Source organism: Mauremys reevesii, linkage group 1 (genome assembly GCF_016161935.1).
Source record: "Mauremys reevesii isolate NIE-2019 linkage group 1, ASM1616193v1, whole genome shotgun sequence".
NCBI lineage: Eukaryota > Metazoa > Chordata > Testudines > Geoemydidae > Mauremys > Mauremys reevesii.
Genome location: NC_052623.1, coordinates 252727758 through 252748792, shown reverse-complemented (window position 1 = coordinate 252748792; position 21035 = coordinate 252727758). Strand labels below are relative to the sequence as shown.

Below are 21035 nucleotides of genomic sequence, written 5' to 3'. Positions count from 1 at the left end.
CATTCATTTTTTATTTTTCTTCTCAGCAGTAAAATAAATAACTAAATAAAAATCTACATTTTAAATAAAAAAAAATCTGTGCTTTCCAAACTTTTCTCTGGAAAGGGGGGAATTCAGCAGGTATGCAGAGGACAGTTAATTGCTGCTGCATGCCAGTGAGGACGGCAATGCAGAGCTCACCTATGAAAGGAAAGGTAGGAGAAAAGATTTACATAGATCTCAGCAGGAATTAGTCTGATTATTATTCTGTGGCATATATCTCTTTCTACCTAGAAATCTATTGCATAAGTGCCTCAATTACTGCTTTAAAAACAAAAAATAAGGTCAGTCATTCTGGAATGTGTTGCCGCAGAAATACAGGTTCCCAAATTAGCATGCCTCAGATCACCCTTATTAGGCAACCTCTTGTCTTAAGAGGCCATTCTAAAGTATCCCCAAATGTACTGGGTATAATTCTCCCTCCTTATCTTTATCAGAAGAACTCCCTTGAGATGCTTCATTGTATGTACCAGAGAATTCCAGCAGAGATTAATTTGGCCTCTTGAGTCTAAATGGGTCAAATCCTGCAGTCCTTACACAAATGAAATTCCCTGAATGAGAGCTGTGCCTGAGTAAGGACTGCAGAATTTGCTCTTACGTGCATGGGTGGCAAAGCCCTTTGTCATATAAAGAATAATGATAAATTGTGATACAAATACTTTGAACATCTAAAGAATCTTCCATCCAAAGATTTCACTGAAGTTTACATACATTAATTTGAGGCAGAGATTATTATCCCTGTTTTACCTATGGTGAAGCAAAGACACAGAAACATTAAGTGACTTACCCAGCATCACACTCGATGCCTGTGACACAGCCGAGAACAGAACCTGATTCAGTTGAATCTCAGCTCTGTGTTTGGACCACGAGATCATCTCTCCTGCAAAAAGAATCCCATGGTATAAGTTTTACAAAACCACATTTTCCAAGGGTTTATAAACTATTTGGATTTGCACTGGTCTGAAATCAGTTTTATTTTATTTTTTGTTGGTATGTATCAGATGGGTAGTTTTATCTTACCCTGTAATAAAGAAGGCATGGTTTGAGAGAGCTAGATGTTACATCCACTTAGTCTTTGCTATGGACCAAGGCCATTTGCTACATTTTTTGTTTAATTTAAAAAGCCTAATTATGTAACTTTAAAATGAAGCTACTGCATATGCAGAGGTGCTGCTTTCCATAATTTTTCTTTTAAACTATGCATTAATGTTCTATTCTATGGATTATCTCCAGGGTAAAGGCATTAGACAAAATCCCACTGATTTCAATTACTTACTGTAAATATTGTGGGTTTACTATTACTATTAACATATTTTACCATATTTGCGCATTGCACCAGTAAAAATAATAGAAATACTGCAGTAATCCTGCATTCCTTGCACACCACAAATCCCCACACATTTCATTTTGGGTACAGCAGAAATGCACTAATTGTCTCAGAGATTGATCACATTGGGGTTTGAGCTGCTACTTTAGCTGCACTGGTATTGCCCCAACGCAAACCGTATTGTAGAAGTGACTTGCAGCAACGTGGCTTACCCTAGTTTCAGATGGTAGAGATTTGCATCAGCGCAGCTACATTGATGGCTAAAGCCCTGATGTAGACAAGCTCACAGACATTTTAAGAACAACATTTAATTTGATTAAATAGCTCAAGAGGGGGGAAAATGAAAATAGTCTCAAATTTATCTATGTCCCATTTTAAAGTATATCCGTAATGGTTCCAAAATGCCACAGTATGAAATGAATAGAATGATTATGTAAAATCTGCATCAGTGCCTGGTAATGACACCCATTGTAAAATTCCAGACAAAGGGATAGGAGTGAATGGCTGTTAATAATTCCATGAGAAATACAATCCAGAGGGACAAAGAGTCCATGTCCAGAAACAATACCATATGAAATCCTAGCTGCAAGAATAGAGTTTGAATGCTTAGCAATGATGCCATGAGCAATCCTAGCTGCAAGAATAGAGTTTGAATGCTTAGCAATGATGCCATGAGCAATCCGAGTCACAGAGACAGCACCTGCATTTGTGGAATTGATACCAAACAAAACCCATGCCAGAGCAACAGAGTGCCATTCCCTGGAAAGAAATCCCAGAGGCAGGGCTGGGCTGGCATTAGTGCTTTAGTAATGCTAGCACATGAAAGTATCTGTGCCTAGTAATGAAATCATGGGAAGTGCCAACCATGGACCCAGGGGGTATGTCTACACTGCAATTAAATACTTGTGGGTGGCCCATGCTAGCTGACATGGACTTGCGGGGCTTGGGCTAAGGGGTTATTTAACTGCAGTGTAGACATGGGGGCTCAGGTAGCAGCCTGAGTTCTGGGACCCTCCCACTTTGCAGGGTCCTAGAGCCTGCTCCCCAGCCTGAGCCTGAACGACTACACAACAATTAAACAGCCCCTAGCCCAAGCCCTGTAGACGTACCCAGGGAAGCAACTGCAAGTAATGACTCTATATGAAATCCTGGCCAGGTGGACAGGCAGTCGGTGCCTAGAAATGATGTCAAAGGAAATCCCAATAAGAAGGACAATGTGTCAATGCCTGTGGCAATGATGTACTGACCTGTGGACAGGAGAGGCCATGGCCTAAGGTACAGTACACACCAGGCAACATCCAGTGGTCAAATGAAGAGGGGTAAGGGACACAAACATGCTTCTTCTATTTTGGTTTGGATTTCACTCAGCTACACGTTTCGTTACAGCCAGTTGGATGCTCTCTGATCACTTAGATTGTGTGCTCAGTGCATTCTTGCAAATAATTGAACTTTTTGTTGGTTTGGCTCATTTGGTATCACTTTCCCATGCAGTTGCAAGGTTAGAACACAATTTTACTTCCCATCTTTAGGAGGAGTGGGCTCATGAGGCAACATTTTTATTGCCATCCAACCACAACCAAGTTAATCCATTATTGTTTGGGAATAGTGTAAAATAAAATCTTGTCCAAAGTGAAAGGGTGTGCATGTCTGTTCAATAAACCATTGGGAATTCCTGCTAGAAGGACAGGGTCTCAATGGTCAGTAATGAGGCCACACAAAATACCAGCCAGAAGATCATGATATCAATTCCTGCTAATGGCGAGGCAGGAAATACTGGCCAGAAGCTAGCAGAACCATGGGTAATCTTGGCCAGAGGCACATTGCATCAGTGACTGTTAATATTACTATGTATGTTTTAGCAAGAAACAATACATCAATGCCAGGTAATGGTAACATTTGGGGACCCACTTCATTCATATAACCCTCTTTGCTGGGCCTGTGGTTTGCAGCAAATGTGCTATGGAAGGTCACTCGCTGCGCTGAGATTCCTACTATATTCAGTGGCACAACTGACTGATATTCCAGTGTCCTGGTTTTTGTGGGTTAAAATTAGTCTTCATTAGTGAGTTCTCTCTCTCTCGCTCACACCACACACACACACTTTATAAATAATTTAATTTGTATAACGTTAATCCTTGTTTTAATAACCTAGAGATACAGTCTGTGGATGCATGTGAGCTGGCATTTACATTATGCAAAGATTATACATGTTTTTATGTGCACTGTGTGCAAAGTTATCTGAGGTATGGGTCAGAGTTAGTCAGAGCCCAGAAATGTACTCCTAGACCTAGCAGCATGCCAGATCATGAGATTATCATCTATGCAGGGTTGCTCTTTTATTAATTTCAGTTTCTCACTAGTGGTTCAAAAATACATGCCCATACACATGCACACACATACCAGGTTGCAATGACATTTTGCCTATCCAGATCCTGCTCCGTTGATTGTTTTTGCCTGCCATGAAATCCTAGTGCAAGAGGGAGTCTGACAAGAGTTCTGCTGTCTATCTTAATCTTTCTGCTTCTTGTTTGGTTTGCTTCCCCTGTTTTTGTTATTTGTCCCTCTGTTTTGCCTGTTATTTTCTTTGTATCTCCCTAGCCATGTTGCTCTTTCTCCCTTTGTTTCTAAGTTCAGCTATGGTTTATTTCTCTCTCTTTATCTGTGGTAAGAAACCTTCTGTGATTTCCCCCTTAGGAAAAACACTATAGAAAGCCAGAAATGTATTCTGTGCAACAGATAGAAAAATATTTCATTTGTTATAAAATTACCAGTAGCCTGTGATCTGTGGCCGTAGAAGAATACGAAAAATAAATAAGCAAAAGAGGAAGGAATCATTTATGAGGTCAGATTAAAATGAGCTTGCACTGTGGCTTATTTCCTCCAATTTCTTTCCTGTAAACTCTGGCATATATGTATTTTTCCCCCAAAAGATCCTTATCCTAACACAAACTAAGTTAATAGCATTCTAGCATTCCTTCTAGCTGTGGTTGTTGTGTTCAGTGAAACCTTGGATAGGAAGATGTGAATCTTGGCTATTGGCTTTATTCTGCAGTGTGGCTCAGTTTGGGAGGCAATATCCAGTAGGGCAGTGTTTCTCAAACTGGGGGTCCTGACTCAAAAGGGGTCACAGGACTATTGTAGGGCGGTCACAGTATTGCCATCCTTACTTCTGCACTGCCTTCAGAACTAGGCACCTTGCCAGTAGCCACTGCTCTCTAGCCACCTAACTTTGAAGGCAGTGCCAGCAGCAGCGCAGAAGTAAGGGTGGCATGGTATGGGGGTGGGGGTCATCACAGCCTGAAATATTTTCAAAGGGGGGTCCCAGCAAAAACAGTCTGAGAACTCCTGAGCTAGGGTACTAGACTTGGAATCAAGAGATGTAGCTTCATTCCCAGTTCTGCCAATGACCTACTTTGGACAAATCACTTCATCTATTTATGGGTATAATTATACTTATTTTCCACTGTAAAGCACTTGGAGACAGAGATGAAAAACACTAGGTAAGAGCTAAGTATTCTTAAAAGCTCCAGTAAAGGAAGCAGCATAAATTTGTCATTAATTAGTAAGATGATTGTGTGTGTGTGTGTGTGTGTGTGTGTGAGTGAGTGGGCATGTATACATGTGTGCATGAGAATGTGTTTGAATGTAGATTAGTGTTCATTTATGACCAAGGTCAAAGTGACAGTATTTAGTTTCTATTTTTATACACAGAAAAGCAGGTCCACAGCTGGTATAAAACAGCACAGCTGCATTGACTTGAATGGAACTATGCCAATTTACACCACCTGAGGATCTGCCTCAGATTGTGTGTGCATGTGTGCGTGTTCACATACACAACATACACACATGCTGGTTTAAATGACATTTTCTCTTGAGTGCTGACAATAGCAATAGATAGCAATGCATCACAGGAATAACAGTGAACAATGAAAAAGCCATTAAGCAACATTGTGCAGATTCTTCATGTAATAGATTTGTAACTTTTTTTATGGTATTATAATTTAGGGCTGTAGGAGGTTTGTTTCTGTAGGGTCATAAAGACATATTTTTGCACATTTGGTAATACCGTTGTGTTCTTTACCTAGTGCATGTGAACCATCATCCTGTTGCATATTCAGGAATTGTTGTTATAGCTTTTGCTGGGAGAAAAAGCTAAGATTATGTTCATTGCTTACCTGCTGTTTTCACATGCTCTTAAGTTATAACTTTCTTAGGTGAGACTGAAACATTCCATGGTTGGTCTCATCTGACACAGAGGTATGAAAGCTTGAGGGAAAAAAACCCTTCAGCTGATTATGAGTAGAAAAAGTGACAACACCCACCACCCCCCACACAATTTTCTATTTGAGAAAAAAAAGTAGATTTTTTTTATTGTTTTACTTGCTCATCAATAACTCAAAATGGTTGAATAACACCTCCAAATCTGAAGACATGTCATGGGGCTGGTTCTCTGTAAGAAATAGTTTCCTAGCCATGTCTTGAAAACAGTAAGTTATAAACAGTTGGAAAATTGCTTCTCAGGCTCACTGGGCATCTAAGGAAGAATTTAACAGCCAAATGGAGCCCCTTCTTTCCCATGGCTTCACATAGGAGGCTGGGGGAGCGTCTCTTCCCTTGTTGACAAGGGACCTAGCAGGGGGATGGGCTGTTGCTATAATCTTCCTGAGGGAGATTATAAATATATCTCATTGAAACAGAACAAAAAATTGCTTTACTTTCAAGGACAGGAGAAAACTGTAGGCATGAAAACATTGCAGATCTTAGGTACTCTTGCAGTATTAGGGCCTTGACTCATTTCAGGATTATTATTATTTTTTAAATTCTGAGTTTTCCCTTAGAAAAGATGTTTCTATCTAGTTCTGCTGCTTTCTAATTCTAGTCCATTAGGAAGTGCATCTTCAAGATGTCTCACACTGTCCTGCTCAAATCATAGTAGCTTCTCAGATGAGCTTTATGGGTAAATGTATGTTAGGTCATGGGAGGCAAGTGGAACCCATTCCCATTACATTACTTTTCATCCTGGAAGAGAGAGGACTAAGTGGGGATATGATAGAGGTCTATAAAATCATGACTGGTTTGGTGAAAGTAAATAAGGAAGTATTATTTACTCCTCATAACACAAGAACTAGGCGTCATCCAATGAAATTAATAGGCAGCAGGTTTAAAACAAACAAAAGGAAGTATTTCTTCACACAACACACTTTCAACCTGTAGAACTTTTTGCCAGAGGATGTTGTGAAGGCCAAGACTATAACAGAGTTCAGAAAAGAACGAGATAAGTTCATGGAGGATAGGTCCATCAATGGCTATTAGCCAGGATAGGCAGGTCCGTGGCCTCTGTTTGCCAGAAGCTGGGAATAGGCAACGGGGTAGATCACTTGATGATTACCTGTTCTGTTCATTCCCTCTGAAGCACCTGGCATGGCCACTGTAAGAAGACAGGATACTGGGCTAGATAGACCACTGGTCTGACCCAGTATGGCCATTCTTATGTACATTTAGTCAAATATAGGGCCCATCTCCATTATTCCCCCCACCCCCCAATTTCTCCTCCTCTCTCTTGTAATTATGGAACTAAACCTGGTCTACCCAGTTCACATTTCAGCTGTCCCCAGACCACATACCAAAGGCTTCTCCCAAAACCTTGTCTACCCTGAGGGGTTTTGCACTAGTGTAGCTACTCCAATGCAACTCCTTAGTGTGGACCTTCTGCACTGGAGTAAAGTGTAGTTTGTACCAGCCTAATAACTCTGAGAACAAGATTCTGATTTCACTCCAGTATAAATCTGGAATGACTTCAGTGAAGTTACTCCAGATTTGCACAGGAATTTCTGAGATCAGACTGTGGCCTTGTGTTCTTTCTGGGACTAAAATCTGCAGCACCATCAGAGCAAGTTAATTCAAGTTGTTGCTAATTTACCAACCTCTTTGTACATCGGCTCATTCAGTCACTTAAGATGTCAGAGTCAATTGTTTTCAAGATTCTCCTGAGAATTCTTCTGTGTTACTCAAGCAGGAAGGGTTTGATCTCTCCCTCTGAGCCCCCTACGTAGCTGCATTGTCATTGGCTGCTGGCCCTTCATTTCCGTCAAGATAAGAGCTCTTTGTATAAGCTGGATGCAGAGATATCTTCCCCATTACACTTGTTCACTTTGGAAATATTTTCCCACCTTTATATCCCTAATTGTCATGGCTTCCACATGGCTAGGAAGTTCGGGAATCCTGGTTATTTCCTGCATTATTATTATTTATTATTTGCATTATAGTAGCACCTAGGAGCCTCAATCATGGATCAGAATCCTATTGTGCTAGGAGCTGGAAATGAGTTGACTCAGTATCCTAATCTAATGTATTGATAAGCATATGCATGTTTGAACAGGGATGTGCATAAGCTCTTTAGGGCAAGGATCATCTTTTTGTTGTATGGATGTACAGTGCCTAGCACACTATCGATGGTGATCACGAACTGCAGCTTATGACTCATCAGCATAGCACACCAACAGTCCTGAAAAATCTGCATGCTCCATCCGGACAGCTTTTCTGTAACTGCTTCTCTTAAATAGTGTGAAAGCTCCCAGTTTAAAGCCAGCTTTTCCTCATTTCAAGATATTTTTGCAACACTAAAAGGAAGCCAACATCAGTTCAAGAAGCAACTGCACTCTCTTACATACCACTGCATTACTTCAGTTTTATACCAGTTTAATTCCATCAACAGCATAAAACTGGAGTATCGCAGTGGTGAATCAGGCCTACGAGCTCTAAAGTCTTGTCTAGACTAGGACAAAAGATTTATATTTGAAACATGTTTTAACTAACACATTCTAAGACACTAGGGAAGACAGGAAAAGTTGTATTTTTATAGAATCATAGGACTGGAAGGGACCTCAAGAGGTCATCTAGTCCAGTCCCCTGCACTCATGGCAGGACTAAGTATTATCTTAACATGTGTTAGCTGGGCAAGGTGAACCCTAGGCTCCAACTCTTAGCTTAGCATGTGCTAAAGTACAACTTGCCTTGTCCATACTAGAGGGCTGTACATTTCATTGCTTCTGTAGGCTGAGCTCATTGCAAACATTAGGAGCTGTTCGTATCCTTCCATTACCCTCCTCAAGCTCCCATCCCCCTCTATTTCAGGAACTCTCTGCAAACCCCTACCCATTCCCTCATGCCAGGGGCTCTATGTATCCCCCATTCACCATTTCCTCCCCTGCCCTCCTCATTTCTCCCAGGGGCGGCTCTAGGAATTTGGACGCCCCAAGCAGTCATGCCTGCGGGAGGTGCACCGGAGCCGCGGGACCAGCGGACCTCCCGCAGGCATGACTGTGGAGGGTCCGCTGGTCCCGCGGCTCCAGTGGACCTCCCGCAGCTGTGGAGGGTTCGCTGGTCCCGTGGCTCTGGTGGAGCATCCGCAGTCATGCCTGAGGGGGGTCCACCCGAGCCGCGGGACCAGCGAACCATCTGCAGTCATGCCTGCGGGAGGTCGACTGGAGCCGCGGGACCAGCGGCTCCGCTGGACCTCCCGCAGGCATGACTGCGGAAGGTCCGCTGGACCCGCCTGCCGCCCTGCCAGCAAAATGCTGCCCCAAGCGCGCACTTGGCGCGCTGGGGTCTGGAGCCGGCCCTGATTTCTCCCTTCCCCCCATACAAGAGTCCCTCATTCTCCTCTTGGGGCAGGGGATCTATGTGCCTCCCCCTCCCCCTAACCCAGCATGTATTGTTGACAGCCCAACAAGTAAAAAGACACCTATTGTCCTTAATAGTCCACTCAGCTTGTGACCCTGTTGAGATCAGGTTCTCAAAAGTAAGGGGGCATGGCCTTCCTGTTTAAAAAGGAGGAAGGTGCTCAATGGCCCTTTGCACACGCAGATACCTCCACCCCCCCATATCCAGCACCAGTGATGACATATCTCTGTCTGGATGTAACACAATAACTTTTGAATGCCACATTTGATCAGTTGCAAGATTTCAGGGTATGGGGAATCTAGGCATCAATGGATTGAAACCTACTGATTTTTGTGAAATTGGAAAAACCAAAAGGGAGAAACGGGGGACACATGGAGCTCCTGGCATTTGGTTAGCAGACCCAGCAGCTTCAACCACCTCTGTAATTGTCAATCTTGGCCTACAGACATAGGGAAGCCATTTGTCCTGTTTAAAGCTGGACAATCTTAGTTTTGTGGAGTACTGTCCCTGCCCGGTAGGGACTTGGCAGTGGACATGGGTTTGTCTGATGAAAATGAGAGGAGGAGACTGTGGAAACATGAGGACGCCAGTGGGGATGATGCCTCCATGTGGAGTCACACAGGCTGGGATGGGCTCACGCAGGTGAGCTCATGCAGGTGGGCGCAGAGAGATCTCGTATTCTGGGGATGCACCAGTAGCCACCTTAGGTTGATATTACCCATTAACGCCCTCCTGCATGACAACCATCCCTATCATTCTCATCCCTGCCCAGCCTCCAATTGAATTTACTATGTTGACATCCTGAAGGGCTTCTCCCCAAGACAGAAGGAGAAGTAATGATGGCAGGGGCATGGGGTGGGGGAGGGGGAAATGTGGGATGAGGAACATGGGGTACACAGAACCTCTGGCGTGGGGAAAGATGGAATGGGGGGATTCACTTAGGGACTGGAAGGTCATGGCTCCACAGTCCCCAACCTCCTTGGATGTCCTTGCTGGGCAATTTGTGGGCCTAGCAGCCAAATTATTGTTTGTTGTTTCCAGTACTCCCTGGGTTCTCCCAGCCAGCTGCAGCATGAGGAAGGTAGGGGTATCCAAGCCCTCCCTCTCCATCAGCTTCCAGCCGGGGACCAAGGTGGAAGGAGTGAGAAGTGTCTCAGTCCCCTCTTGCTCATAGACCAGACCAGCTTTTCTTGGGCCACCTCCTATCTCCCCGCTCACTCTTCAATATGGGGCATGGTCACAGCACTCTGCCCCTCCCTAGCAGAGAGTTCCCAATCAGCCTTAGCAGTTTAAGTAGTCAAATGGATACTTCCTGGCTCGCTTCTCAGTGTTCAGTTATTCTCCCTTGTCATGGAGCAGGGGAGGGCAAAGGGGCAGGCCCCTGGCCGCCCAGTTGGGTCTTACTCACAGTCCAGACCCTTCTCCTGTTGATTGCTCTGTCCCAGAAGCTGCAAACTGAGTTCTTCCCAGCAGACAGCCTCTCCCTCACGCTCCTTGTTTGACTGACAGAGTCCCCTTTTAAGCAGGTCCTCCATTTGGAGCATGCTCCACAGCTACTGAGGGGCAGTGACCTCTTGGCGCAGTACTGCTCCATCACTCCCTTAGCCTTAGTGGTAATAAAAAGGTAATAATTGGAGATATACCAATCTCCTAGAACTGGAAGGGACCTTGAAAGGTCATTGAGTCCAGCCCCCTGCCTTCACTAGCAGGACCAATTTTTGCCCCAGATCCCTAAGTGGCCCCCTCAAGGATTGAACTCACAACCCTGGGTTTAGCAGGCCAATGCTCAAACCACTGAGCTATCCCTCCCCCTGCTATATAGTGTGGTGTCTATAAACCCCATCAAAGGGACAGACACAGCCCTTGGCATGGAACAGGGGTGGGTAGAATAGGGAGCCCTGCTACAGGAGGAGAATGAGGGATGCACAGAGCCCATTCCAAGAGGGTGGTGGGGAGGGAATGCAGGGCTGTAGTATGAGGTGGAATGAGGGACAAGGTGGGAGAATGAGAAACCCCAGTAAGGGGGGAATGGAAGGACATAGACAGCCTGTCATGGAGCAGAGGGGAGAATGGAGGGGCACACAGAGCTCCTTGGAATGGGTGAAATGGGGGATGTACAGAGCCCCAGGCATGAGGGAGGAAGGGGGGTTGAAGGGAGTCCCCAGAACAGAGGGGCATGGGAGGGTAGCATATAGGGAGCTTGTGGGAAGTAATGGAAGGATGCTTGCAGCCCCTGGTGTGTACAGTAAACTTTGCCTACAGAAGCAATGAAATGTGCAACTCTTTAGTTCATTTACATTTGTAACCTTCATGATACATTAATATAGTTGCTGGGTTTTCTTCTTTTTCTTAATTTTCACAGTGCCTAAGAAACCTCTGTAAAAGTTAGATAATTGACAACACACACATTTAACATTACCGCTTAACTGGTACTGGCTCTGCCCCTAGCTACTCCCACTAACCACCAAAGCCCCCAGTAAAGGGAAGAGCACACTATTATATGCCTGGTGTATTTCAGTAGATCATACCACCTCAGGCTGGGAACTTGTCAGATCTCATAAGCTAATCCATTTTGGCTTGGTCAGAATATGTCTGGGAGAGGTCCAAGAAAAACCCAGAGTGCTGGGGGAGTGACGATTCTGTAGCTGGCATTCCCTTCTGAATCAGTACTGAACCAATGACCCAGCATGGTGTCAGGGGCAGCATCTGGAGATGCTGCCTTTCAGATGTGACATAAAACAGAGGCCCAAAGCAATTGCAGCCCTTCCCATGACACTTATTTGGAGAACAGGAGTGTTAGCCCTGGTGCCCTGTTCAGATTCCAGTGCAGGTAGGCACAGTTAGCCTACTGTCATTATATTCCCCTTACAGTTTGAACTTGGTACAATGAGTCTGATTCTCCACTGCCTTGCCTCTCACTTATACTTGTGTGAAACGAGTGCAAAATGGGTGTAAAATGCTACCAAATCAGCAGAAAAGCATTTTACACCATCTTTGCACAGGGGTAAATAACTAAACAAGGCACAAGGTAGTGAAGAATCAGGCCATTGTTCTTCACTTCATGTCTTAAACTGTAACATCGCTGTGGGTTGTTACCCAGCTGTCATGTTTCACACCAGAGGTGGCTGTATATGCACTGTATTATCTTTTATACAGAGCTTTGGGATCCTGCAGGAGTAAAAGCCCTAGACAAATTCAGTCATTAGGAATAAGGTGTAAAGTATTAACAGTGAAGGTAATTAACCATTGGAACAATTTACAAAGGGCACAGTGGATTCTCACTCACTGTCAATTTTAAAATCAAGATTTAATGTTTTTCTAAAAGATACACCCTAAGAATCATTTTGGGGAAGTTTTATGGCCTGTGTTTTACAGGAGGTCAAACTAAATTATACCAATGGTCCCTTGTGGCCTTGAAGTCTACAAATCAATTTGAACATACATGTATTCATATTTAAATATACTGGCAAGTATTTGAACTTTTCCTCCAGCATCTCTCAACGTGCCAAGGGCCATGAGATGAGAGAAAGACCTAGATGAGGGGAACACACAAAAAAAGTACAAAAAGCTTCAAATGGTATGTGATTAATTTCTATAGTATGAGAAATATCAGGCCAAATCCTGAAGTCCTGGCTCACTGCCTGAGTGGATTAAAGTTAGGATTTTTGCCTAAATAAGGACCTTAGAACTCGGCCCAAAGATCATAGCATCAGTTCATGATGATTGATCATTTCTTATGTCAATCAGGTACAATTAAGAAAAGGATTGGTGTTGAGTGGATGTAAATTTGGGTGTAAAAGGAGGGTATAAAAGTTGAGTATAAAAGAAGCATATTCTTGTGTACCTAAGTCTATGAATGCATGTTACACATATGTCCAGCAGAATATACTGATTGCAGCCAGTGCTTGTACTAAATAGCATGCAACGTCACTGAATAATAGTTGGTAATAATATATATGTATTAATAATGGCCTAATTTGTTACCTAGAACAGTGAGCCAAGAGGTGGTCACAGAGGATGATGGGTAGCATGAGGGGAGTAGCTTAAAACCACATCAGTTTTGCTGTTTCAGTCTGGCCTGACTGGAGATAGCCTGGCTAGGGCATACCACACACTGAAATCATTTTTCTTGCACGAGCTAAAGGGAAAGCCTCCCACTGAGTTAGACACTGCAAGTGAGTTACAGAAGCAGAAAGTAATTATCGCGGCTGAGCATGTGAACAAGCTGACAGTCTGTATTCTCCAATAGCCACACCTTGGTGAGCTTCAGTTTCTCCTTGCCACAGAGATGCACCTAAAATCAAATGCAAAGCCATGCAGTGGACGACTGCATCCATCCCCCCCTTACCCGGTACAGGCACGCCAACGCATACAGCATTGAGTCACGCTCACAATATCAAAGACGGACTGTCGCATCCTTCCCTGCCTTAGCCGAGGAGAGATCTTGCATGACTGAAATGCATGGCTTAACAGATTCTGGATTGCGGTTTGCATTTCCAGTAATAAGTAGAACACGCAACCTCATGCCCCTCCTGTTTGTGATTATAGCATTGATGCCACAACACATTTTATTAGCTCAGTCTGATTAGCAGTGAGCTGTTATTAACCCCTTGGACAGGGACCTTCTTGTAACCTGCCATTCTCATAGGGCTAATGCCATCCCTGCCAGGCTGTTCATTAAGTGCTGGGTTCCTGGGCAGGTCCCATGGCTCTTATGTAAATCTGTGCCGTACTCTCACATGGGAGAGGGTTGTGTTATGGAAATCCCTTTACCACATTAATTAAAAGCCTTTTCACACAAACGCGTTCATTCAGTGGGGATTTCCTTGCTCTAGCATGGTCTCAGTAATAGCAAAGGTGTCAAGGAAGAGCTCCGGAACGGAGCCATGAGTCATTTTTACATTCACTTTGAGCTCTAAAGTGTGCCTTGGATTTTGCTTGGGTCTTTTTCTGTCTCTCAGCATTGATCCTGTGAAGTACGGCATGCCCTCAACTCTCCCATTGCAGGAGGAGGCCTCACAGGTTTGGGCCCTCACCTCTATCCTTCATTAGCTGGTGTCATTATTAAGGCTTTCTTTCATTTGCTGTTGTTTTGGAATCTCTTGGGTGGACAATAGCTTGAGAAGCAGCTGGCATTGCTGGTGGCATCTGATAGACAAGAAACGGAAAGGGGGGCAGTTTCCCCAAGATCTCACCATTCTTAGTTGCCCTTTATTTAAAAAGGCACTGATAAAAACCAGGAAGCTTGTAACCCTTCCAGTGGCAGAGGGAGTTGCAAAGAGACTGTTCAGAGGCATAAGTGAAATGTTGTGCTGCCCACAGTGTCTTGGTGGCAAAAGTGAGCATGGTGGCAGTAGCACAGACAATAGCCTGGATCTATTGTGAGGTCCTTGCAGCACAATTTAGGACAATATATTCATTTTTCATAAAGAATTGCATCACCAGAGCCCAGATGGATTCCTGTGGTAGGGCTGGGAGTGTGAAGGGGAGAATATGGATGTGTGTCTGTGTAAAGTCATGCATACCTGTGTATGGGACATCAGTCACGTATGAGTGTATATTAATGTGTGTACATGGGGTGTGTGTGTGGGGTAAAGTCCTCTGAGTGTGTATGGAAGGTATACAGTCTTGTGTGTATAATGCACATGAAAATGCACACCCACCCACATATGTATATCTATGTGAGTTAGCAGATTTAGGTATATGGGCTTGATGTGCTTCACATCAGATACCTGAGCTTCACATCAGAATGACCATAAAATTTAGAAACACATTGAATTAACAAGCCAACAACAGTAAGAAAAGGCAGAGGGGGAAAACCCACCCCCTCACAACATGGATTTTAAAAGGGCTAACATTTCACTGACTTGTTAATATAGGTTGTTACTAATCCATCCAAATTAACACCCTGCCCTGCTTGCAGATCTTTGCTACAAAAATTACCAGACTCCAGAATCACTATTGAGAGAGCTTCTCAGAGAGGCTCAGAAGAAGCTTGAATATAAAAAAAGGGCATCCTGCTGTGGCATGGACTCTCCTTTTAAACAAACAACTTATCATAGAAGGGGAGAATTGAATTTTAGCTTTCAAGCCCAAGGAAGCGTATATTAAGAGCTTCTGACAAGGTGAGATGGTCATGGGCAGGGGATGGCACAGAGAGTAAAATACTGACTAGAATGTACATGAATTACTTCTCTCTACTGGATGGAATCAGAACTGTGCAAATGCATGTGACAGACCTATACTGCTAACAGCTAGTGGAGATTCTTCTTTAGTTTCAATGATAGGCCCTCTGGAGCAAGAGAATCTAGGTTCCATTCCATGCCATTCCAGTGAAGTTCTAGTGTACGATATAGTGACCAACGTGAAATCCTAGGCAGCCACATATTTATTTCAGTATAAGCCTTAAAGAAACATTCAGATCATGCATTGAAGATGGTGGTACCTCAGTAACCCAGGTGGAGAGGGCTGGGGAGGAGGGGAGAGGAGGATATTTAAAATGAAACTGGGGCATGCTTTGTCTACCTCCAGCAGGAATTCCACTGCTCTCTCTACCCTCTGATAGCAGGAGAGAGCTTTGGGGTACAGTAAGTTCATGCATTAGCTGTTCACTTCTACAGGCCTCATTGAGCATCTGTCTTGAGTTTGAACCAAAGAGACTTTGGTGATCTCAGTCTGTTCGCTGGTAAGTATTTCTGTACACTGCAACAAACCACACTCTAGTAGGACTGGAAGTCTGTGCTCCAAAGAAGTCCAGAATTGGCATAGCAAGGTAATATTGCAGGACAGCAGTGAGATGAACTTAGAGTTCTGAGTGTGCTTCAAAATAAATATTTCAGGGTGGGGGGGGCACTCACAACTGGAAGAGAAGGCACTGAAGATCAGGACTGAGATGCATTAGTAATACTGTGTGGAGAACCAAGACTGGAGTGGCATGGAATGGCACAGGCCAGGATTCTGGTATATTGTCAGAATTGGGTGGGTGACTAAAATGGGGCTAGCACAGAATGGTGCATCAGCCGATTTCTGGTGCATTGGCAGAGCTGCGTGGTAGCTCAGGATTAGATTATCTGAAATGCTGCAAGTAGAAGTTGGCAGAACTGTGTATGGGAAGCCTGCTTGTGCTCTGCCTGGCTCTAGCCAGTGCTATTAATCTTTCACTTTCCTAAGCACTGAAATCCATATAAATTATTTTAAAAAAGTTTCCCAAATGCGTCAGAAAAGGCTTTTCAGCTTCATATATATGAACTTGGATAAAAGAGAACTTGATATGAATCTGGAAAAGTGACAGCTCAGTTTTATCCTGCCCTATAAGATGAGGAGTGTGGGCTGATTACTAGTTACTGACCCTTCCCCTCCCCCGACCCTGTTTTTAAAGTTTTCTTGTCCAGGGAACTACTTTCCATCCAGCAGTACAGTCTGTCCTTTGTCATTTTAGCCTGATGGTTTCCAGTAGCACCAAGTTAGAATAGTTTCATTCATTAGATAATCTAGTTAATGCCAAATTCATCTACCAAGGATATTTCTGATCTATTTTACAAGATTGGAATGCTGCTTAATGGCACTGTGCCCATTCACCTGCGATATTTCTAGTTCCTATTCATGTACTTTAAACTGTCACAGAATCCACTCACCCCTGTAATTTCTGGCCAGGGCTCTGTCAGTCCACAGCTCATGATTACAATGGTGGAGGAATCCTAGCAATTCCACATGTAGCTGAACATAGGCCAGAAATATTTTTGGTAGTAAGACTGATTGTCACTCTGCAACACTGGATTGTTAAGTGTAAATTCATTTCTCTATAGGGTGTTGTGCTTTGAAGAATCCACTTGGATTTTCTTAGCCAGGCTTAATTAGTAAGGGTTAATTAATTGAATACAGATACACTTGAGCTGATTCTCATCTCACTTACCCCTAGTAGAAATCAGGAGTAACTCCACTGAAGTTAATGCATCTGATTCAGTGGGCAACAGGCACAGATTTAAACAAACTTTTAGCTGCTGGATGAACAGCTAACAAGAAGGGGCACTTCAGCCTTGGTAGCAAACAGTCTGTATTGCTCATCATTGGCAGGGCCCCAAGTACTACTGTCAGGGTTCCTTCCCCAGTCTGAACTCTGGGGTACAGATGTGGGGACCCACATGAAAGACCCCCTAAGCTTATTTTTACCAGCTTAGGTTAAAAACTTCCCTAAGGCACAAATTCCTTTCTAGCTTTAGTATCGCTGCCACCACCAAGTGATTTAAACAAACAATTAGGGAGGGCCACTTGGAGCCCTACCTTCTCCAAATATCCCCCAAAACCTCTACACTCCCTTTCCTGGGGAGGCTTGAGAATAATATCCTCACAAATTGGTACAGGTGAACACAGAACCAAACCCTTGGATCTTAAGAACAATGAAAAATCAATCAGCATCAATCCGAGACCAGTTCCAGGCTTTAGTCCAGTTTCTCTCAGACCTGTCCTCCTTCAACCACCCCCCTCCCCCCGACCTACCTGGGCCCTCCCCTTTGTAGCCCCTCTGGTGGATGGGCTCACAGCAGCATATTAACCATTACAGGTCCCTGTGGGGTTTGTAAACCCCAATGCAGTGGCACAGCTGTCATCCATCAGCAGTGTTTTGGCAATACTAGTGAGCTGGCACAGTAGTGGGTTCTACCAAGTGGGCGCAGATTCTGCTGCCATATGGGCTGTTCTGTCCATTTATACATTCAGCCCCATTCCAATTTCCATTATGAAGAAGCTCAAAGTGAATCGAGAAGCACCTTTAAAAAAGCTTTGCCGTTTGGTGCTGCTTTCTGATGTGAAAATACTTCTGCTCCTCCTTCTCTCCCAGCCCCAATGGGTTTTTAATTTCTGCTGCTTGTTTTCTGCATTACAAAGGTCAAGTCCTCACTTCCCCCAGTTTTCTGGAGCAATCTGATCAGAGCATTGGAGAATCTGATTAGTGATGTCACACCTGAGGTGCGGCTCCCCCTACTGAAGGGATGAGATCATTTTACACAGCAGGGGGTGACTCGCAGCCTCGGGTGATAACATTATTTGGAGCCTCTAAAAATAAAAACCTGTCAGGATCCTCCAGCAAAGGGGGTAATGAGGAGCTGATATTTCTAATTTAAAAACAAGCAGCTGGTGGTAGAGGGGAGAGACCATTTTTAAGAGAAAACACTGAGCCAGTCTGTATACATCCTAAATAAGCAAAAGGGAAAACAGTTATTTTGCTATATGTTTTGCCTTAAAGGTTAGACTGTGATACCTTTACTCATGTTAGTGCCTTATGCCGTAAGTATTCCTATTTAAATCAATAGGAATATTCACAGAGGAAGATACTACAATCTGGATTTGCAATGGAAAGCAGGGGAGAGAGAGAGAGAGAGAGAAAGAAAGACACACACAGAAAGACAATGTGAGAGTACTTGTGCACTAGTACATGGGATTTTTTTAGTATGCTTAATCAGTTCTCTTCATTCTGCCCTCTTCTTTAACAGACTAAGTGTCTGGAAAGAGCTTGCAAGCCTTTCTAAGATGAGATAATAAAGAGAACATTGACGCAAGAACTTGTTAAGACAAATGAGTTTCTGCAGAATGATTTATGTTGGTGAATTCATCTAAAGGATCCAATAATCACTCCAGCCCTGGCACTGTCCATTAGCAATTTCTTCCATGAAGGAAGTTAAATAGAAGGCTGTCTGGGCTCAGCTCTCTCCCTCAGAAGGTTGGGTTAATTAAAAACAAAAACAACAACAGAAAATGGGAGCTGAGATGCCAAGCTGGTAATTAAACTCTAGTCACTGATCAGATCTGTTGCATCTCAAAGGTGGGCAGCTGTCAGGAGACACAAAGCTTCCTGCAGACAAAGCTCAGCACTCACATGATGCCATTGGGGTATTGAAACTTGCCATTCTTGGGCCAGATGGTATTATGGCATTACCTTCCGAGTGTGTTTAGTTCTGAGTTCTCAGATGCCAGCAGCATTGTTTTCTGGGGATCCTGGGGTGATGTGGTGAGTTTCGTGTTCTCAGATATGCTAGATTATTTGGTCTCAGAGGTTCACAACTACCCAATGGCCTATTCTATTTTTATACCTTGACCATCACTGGAGTAGCAGGCAGAGGACCTTTTGGAATCAGAATCCAGATAGGTTCTAATTTGAAATCTAATATACCAGGGGTAGGCAACCTATGGCACGGGTGCCGAAGGCGACACGCAAGCTGATTTTCAGTGGCACTCACACTGCCTGGGTCCTGGCCACCAGTCCGGGGGGCTCTGCATTTTAATTTAATTTTAAATGAAGCTTCTTAAACATTTTAAAAGCCTTATTTACTTTACATATAACAATAGTTTAGTTATATATTATAGACTTATAGAAAGAGACCTTCTGAAAATGTTAAAATGTATTACTGGCACGCGAAACCTTAAATTAAAGTGAATAAATGAAGATTCGGCACACCACCTCTGAAAGGTTGCCGATCCCTGTAATATACATTCATATTCTGAATACATTCCTATTTCCTTTTATCTTTCATCTGTCCTCTATCCTCTTCCATTATTAGCAATTCCCTTCTTACCTTTTCTCTGTCACAGGGGTGCTTCTTGGCTGATTCTTGGGATGGTGCAAAGGCATCCCCAGTTTATTCAGCCACCAGGACAGAATATTCAACATCCAGAGCACATGAAAATCCTTCATTTCTTTCTGTTAGGAACTCTCCCTTTCATTCTTTCACTCCCCTCATCCTCTGTCCCTTTCTCTTTATTCCCTTGTAGGATGACCAGACAGCAAGTGTGAAAAATCGGGACAGGGTGTGGGGGAGGGAGGGGGGGGGGATAATAGGAGCCTATATAAGAAAAAGACCCAAAAATCGGGACTGTCCCTATAAAATTGGGACATCTGGTCACCCTATTCCCTTGGCTCCCCTGCCAGTCTGTCTTCCAAATCCCCTTTCCCCTATCACTTAGCACAGTGCATGGCCAGCAAGACAGAAGGTTTTTAATTTGTATAAGGCCAACCACCCCCTGAAGGGTAAATGAGAAAGGAGTTCCTATTCTGGTCCTGGTGCTGTACCAAAGCTGCTATGGATTCCAGAGCTACTGCAGGCTAGAAGTGGATTGAGCAGATGTAATGGAGTGGAGCCGTCTGCCAGTTCTGTCCTGGTACATGGAAATCCAAATAGCTCCCCCAGCTGTTATAAAGACATAGAAGATTGGAATCATGGGATGAAAAAATATCAACTGCTTTAGCTTATAAAACCTTCAGGGGAGAGACAGTGGCAAAGGTTTTCCAAAAGATGTGCCTGCAGTTAGGTTCCTAGACATGTCTTGGGTGCGCAGCGCTTGCTAGTTATGTAGAGACCAAAATGTGGACATAGAGGCCCATTCTGAGAACCTTGGCTTGGAAGGTCTTCTTTGCCTGCACAGTGCCTGACACACTTTGGATCATTCTGGTTGTTCTTCTTCTTCTTTGCTTTGAGTGCTTTGTATAGCCCTCAAACACCCATAGCTCCTTCTCTGCTTGCCAGCTTCTCAGTGGTACCTTCTGCCCAGAATTGTGTTTTAGTTGCCAGAAGCTGGGAAGGAGTTTTTCTAGTTATAGAAATCCTTCCAGAAGCTTTGGATATCAGATCTTGGTTATTGGGGAAAGTGGGGACCAAACTATTATCTTCTCCTTTGAAGGGGAAAGAAGGTACAAATCAATCCTATGACTACTAGGGCTGTGCATGGGAATGCCAAATGTAAGAAAACCACTGCCCAAGCCATAGCATTTTACCCATTCTTTCTGATCAGGGCTGGATTTTATCTCAGAACCAGTCGGCATAGCCTGGGACTGTACATGTGAGTACAAATCTAGCTGTTTCCTCTGTGTCTCAATGGTGCTGTTATTTAATTTCCTAAGGAACAGAGCAATAAATCCTTCCTGTTCATCTCACAAAGGCCTCTTGATTGGTAGGTTTGTTTTCTGGGAGTGTGTGCTGTCTTCTGCAAAGTTGGT

The 21035-nt window shown here is 43.7% G+C and overlaps 1 long non-coding RNA gene across 1 annotated transcript; it reads right to left on the bottom strand.

Annotated features, from left to right (window-relative positions):
- Window positions 1-76: 76 nt before the first annotated feature.
- On the bottom strand, window positions 77-17585 carry LOC120409501. The gene is made up of 4 exons (XR_005601318.1): window positions 17546-17585; window positions 5542-5632; window positions 827-919; window positions 77-180 (listed from the first exon to the last, which is right to left on the bottom strand). It is a non-coding gene; the product is annotated as an uncharacterized LOC120409501 (long non-coding RNA).
- Between the last annotated feature and the right edge of the window lie 3450 nt (window positions 17586-21035).